The sequence below is a fragment of the Centruroides sculpturatus genome, unplaced genomic scaffold (genome assembly GCF_000671375.1).
Source record: "Centruroides sculpturatus isolate CEXI.00-Female unplaced genomic scaffold, Cexi_2.0 scaffold4438, whole genome shotgun sequence".
NCBI classification, from domain to species: Eukaryota; Metazoa; Arthropoda; class Arachnida; order Scorpiones; family Buthidae; genus Centruroides; species Centruroides sculpturatus.
The window spans coordinates 1-5,409 of NW_019388525.1; the positions used below are offsets into that span (position 1 = coordinate 1).

Sequence of the window (5,409 nt, forward strand, 5' to 3'; positions counted from 1 at the left end):
AAATTATACTAATTAGATTTAATTTTTCTTCATAAAAATGGAGAAAATGAGAAGTACAATGTATATATTCATTCATACAGCGAAAGACATTGGCGTATGGCCTTGAATTTATTTAAACATCTGGATGTAATACTTATATTTACATTGTTACTTATATCGCATTATATAGTATTTTTACTAAACTTAGAATATTCTGTTTTTTATTTTTAGTTATAGGTAATTTAATATTGTCAAAAAGTAATCACAAATTCTAGATTTTCTGGACTTAAATTTATAAAATTTTAGAGAAAAGATTTTAAAATTTATCTCTAAGTTTTTGCTTTAATAGAAAACATTTAAAATATTTTTTATAAATGCTTTCGATAAAACGAGGGGATTAATTTATATAATTTGCTTCTTATTCATATAATTTAAATTATTATCATTGATAAAAATATGTTGATAAATTATATATATTTTTAAGTTACATGTTATTTAAAATAATCGCAGATTTTTTCAGTAAATTTTAACTTGCTTATTTACTTTAATTGTGTATAAAAAAGTAGTCAAACTAGATAATTTTTCTAGCATCTATTCAATAAAACAGAATAATGATCAAATATTTTTATGTTATTACTATGTAAAGTTACTTGCGAGTTTTAAAGTGTGTTAGCCTCATGATTTATAAAAGCGCATATAATCCGGGTGGCTGATTGTGACGAGAGACTTCCTCCCCCGCACCAGGATGCTAGCTACTAGAAAACTGCTGTTATATCATCAAGAATGATATAACTACAGCTCTTTAGCCGTTCTATAATTAAAACTAATATTATCACACCTTATGAAGTCACATACTTAAGTTATTTTAATCAGAAGAATTTTAATGAATTAGAAAATAGCAATAATTTCACTTAAACGATAAGTAATTGATGCATATTATATATTAAATTGTTATTTATTTCATCTAAAATATGTGAAGGTTAAATTTTATAAATCATTCTCCCTTTTAAGTTTTAGAATGAAATTATCCTTTATGTAAATACTGTATGAAGTTAGTAACTTTTAATATAACTGATTTAATTCAGATTTAAGTAGTAAAATTTATATATAACATCATTATGCGGGTTATTGCTTATTATTGAAATATTTTTGTTTGTAAAATAAAAATGAATTGTATATTATAAAATATCTAAATAATTTTTTTGAAATAATTTCCTAATAAAAACATAATTAAATCATTTTAAATAGGTGTATTCGCGTATTTATTAGTCGAAAATTCAGCTTTTGAAGGCGTTTAGGATCTATTCTTAATAAGTTTTGATGCTAAAATAAACAAAAATTTGACTCTAGTTTATTGACCTTTCAGCCAACAATATTTAATAAATTTGAGTAATCTGAGAGAAATATTATATTAAATTTTTCTTAAGAAAGGAGATGTTTTAATTCCTTTCTTTTTATTATTAATTTTTAAATAAAAGCAAAAATTGTGATATAAATCACTTTGAAAATTTAATTTTTTAAGTATTTTTAATCTTAAACTTCCATTAAGCTTTCAAATATTTCAAATAAAATAAACTTTATCCGAAATTAAACTCTATATAAAAGTTTCATAATATTTTATAAAGTGCAATGTAATTTTCTTATGCATTAAATAATAAATTGTTAAATTAGACTTTTTAATTAATTATTAAACATAAAGTTATTAAAGATATTTTCTTTTTGATTGTAGTATGTGGAAAATATATTGAATAGATTGGAAAAATAATTAGAAACGTCAAAGGCGAGATGATAACCAAAAATGATTTGTATAAGAAAAGCTTATGGTAAGTACATATTTTATTCAGAAATATTAATTATCAATAAATGAAATTATACTCGTGCAATAATTTTATTTATATATTTAAATAAATATAAAATATTAAACAAATATGAATTTTTGATGTTAAATATGTTAATTATAATTCGAATTTTTCATAATAAAATAATTTTAATAATTAGAAAATATGATATTTGTTGTAATGAGGAAATTTGCTTGATATAAGCGTTTATTCATTGTCACAGAATTTATAATAAATCAATCCACCGTTGGAATTCTCTATTACAAGTTCAGAAGTAATGACCTAAACGTCTGCTATGATTTGTTCGGGTTAACGTTGTAGATATTATTGTCAGACGAGTGAAGAAATGCGATATTTAGCAATTAAAATCATTTAATTACTTAAATATGATTTAAAAATTATAAATTTCGTTAATTAGATTTGTTATCTTAAAAATTTCTTAATGTCAATTTATCATTTATTTAAAAAAATATGTATATATTCTACGAAATCGTTTATTTGTCTTAGAAACTGTTCTTAAATTGTAATATATAGCTGAAGACATTTATCAAGTAATGACAGATATCTTCATCCAGTCGAGATAATGACTTAGGATTTAAGAATAATGCAATGAATAAATTTATATATTTATCTTCTGAGAAATTAAATCTAATCTTCGAACACGTACTACATCAATGTAAACATTACTGTATTGTAGAAAACTCCAATCGACCAACTTTTGGAAATGTTGATATAAAATATTCTAACATATACAACAGTCTATAATATTAATTAAGCAATAGGCTGTTGATCCGATTCACACGAATAAAATGACGAGGTAATTCTATTTTAGTTTTGTTTATAAATGCTAATACAGTTATAAACGTTTGTTTTTTAGTTTAGATCTATTTTTTTTTCTTTCAGGTATTGGAAATTTACTTATTTCGTATTTTGTTTTATACACATGATAATGTGCTCGGAATGGAATAAAAAAGTAAGTTTTATACAGTACATATTAATAAATATAGCAATATAGCTTCATGTGCTTATGGAATAATATGATTTTATATAGCTTTAAACTTGTTTTTTTTCTAGTCCAAAGACATTTAAAATTGTGAATCTATGATTTATAAAAGACTATAATCTATATGATTTATATTATTAAGAATGTATATATATATATACATATATAAGAACTACCGAAAGAAGGCTTGGTTCATCATTTTGCCAGACCCCTTATACACTGTAAAAATAATTTTCTTATATTTAGGTAATAAAAATAAGATTTATAGTCTTTAAAATTTGTCAAAATCATGAAAATCTGGTATATTTATAAAGACTATGATAATTAATTATTTTTCACGTGCCCTCTGGGTCTCGTCATCTCAGGTAATTTATATCCATACTCATCCCTCGACGGCTCAGATATAGAGACATACTTAAACGCAATAAAGCAAAAAACGTTAAAAATATAAGATCATTAATGAAATCTGAAAGGTGTCGAATAAATTTGAGGCCGAAGAATAAATCATAAATTCTTAAAAAATTTTCTTGCGTATCGATAAAAATATCTTGTAATATCTTTTTCTTAACATATTACAAATGTTTTTATAATCATAAAAGAAGAAACCTTTTCTATGATTATAAAATTATTGTCTATCATGTTTGTATATTATATTAAAAAATAGAATGAAATATTTAACGGAATTCAAATATAGCCTATATATATATATAACGCAGTTTTATAGTATTGAAATATTTAAGAGAATATTTTTTAAAGTGTTGCTAGTTTTAAGAGGAAAATATTTTACAATGGATATTGTGAACGTGTATAAAAACAGAGTTATTTGTGCTATTTCCATTGCGTAATGTTATTGTCGAACCTAATACTCCGTCACAGACTTAATCGCATAAATGAATAATAAAGTTAGCCATTAAAAGAAATGGCCACTACCCCGTAAATCAGTTCGATATTCAAGTGCAACACAATACTCGATTTGATTGAGGTCCTGAAATTAGATCTTAACAGAATGTATTGTTTGTCTTCTAAAAACTGGATACTTTCGTTTTAGAATTAATTACAAATATCCAAATCGTGATTTTGAACCGTGCCCGTATCATATTTATCATTAAGAAATTTCACTTTAACTTTATTTATTATACTATAAAATTAGGGCACAAAATTGAGATTTCTGTATCAATATCACACGCTTATTGTTCGGAAAAATGGAATTAATTATTTTTATGGATGGCCGATGAATATTATTGCCGTTTAAGTTTATATTTACTTTGGCATATCTTTATAGATGAAATATTCTAAGGATTCGGTTACGTAATGTTACAGAGATGTAACGATTCCGGCAATTTTAATAGATAGAGATTATTATAAACTAATAAACTTACACAATAAACTTAGATTACGGCTTTATTATTATTTCTAATTATTTTACTGTACTTTAAAATGTATAATTTATTTATTTATTCCAAACCATTATGGTACAAAGGATTATAAAGTATAATATACTATCAAACTATGTAATAAATTATTAAGAAGTGATGTAATTTAATATTTTAAAATTAAATTAAATTTATATAAAAATTAATAGTTCGAAGGGAAGTTCACATACTTTTTTTTTTTATTTTTTTTATGATTTTAAATGAATTCGATAATAAATATTTTATGTTAGTGAAGTTGGTATACTTTTATATAAAAAATTTAATGATAATCTATAAATTATCGAATAATAATACATGTTCTTATGAATTATATATCGAAAACAGCAAAAGTTTCTCATCTCGAATTACTTTTTAAGTCGAAGTCAAGGTTCATTCCTACGAGTTTCCTTTACATAAAACCTTAGATATTCTTTCCTTGCTGATCTGTAAATCGAATTTTTATCAGATCTTTTTCACCTTGCATATATTCAAATTTCTTCCAGATCCTTCGTATGATTTATATAAATTTCTTACACGAAATAGCAGCTTATACTTGTCTTTCTATTTACTTTTATAGATTATTCAAAATATCTTGCAAAACTAAATACATTTTTAATTTATATACTTTCAGTTAAGTTTGTAAGGTATTTCACCAGGGGGGCCGCTTAATGATAATACGTTATCTTAGTTTTTAGTATTGAATTACAGTAAACTTAAACATAATAAAGATACGGAATANAAATATGTTTATTATATCTTATTTAGCAGATAGTTTAAAATTAATAAACATTCAACAAAGCACAAGAAGAGATGGACATTTTGAAAATAGTAATTAAGATAGAAAGCGTTTATATGATAGTCTGAAACTGTCAGAAGAGAATTCATTTATTAATCGTAGACAATCGAGTCATTATTCTGTAGAAAAAGGAACGTTGTCTAGCCTATAATTATTCACCCTGTTGAAGTCAATCGTGAGTATTCGAGTTATCCGATTTGGAGTCTGATAGTAAAGAATCTAAATATTCATTTTGATTCGCTGTTTAGTATATTAAATATATTTCGTAGATCTATTAAGCTGCTTTAATATGATAATTCAGATAGGAAAAGATGAATGGGTAAGCTATTACAGAACATTAATATAAAGAAGGTTGTCAGGAAAATTGGCTTTTTATATAAT

At 23.6% G+C, this 5,409-nt stretch overlaps 1 long non-coding RNA gene across 1 annotated transcript; it reads left to right on the top strand.

The window, feature by feature from the left end:
* Window positions 1–1,702: 1,702 nt before the first annotated feature.
* On the top strand, window positions 1,703–2,783 carry LOC111616980. The gene is made up of 3 exons (XR_002755352.1): window positions 1,703–1,802; window positions 2,352–2,634; window positions 2,721–2,783. It is a non-coding gene; the product is annotated as an uncharacterized LOC111616980 (long non-coding RNA).
* The last annotated feature ends 2,626 nt before the right edge of the window (window positions 2,784–5,409 follow it).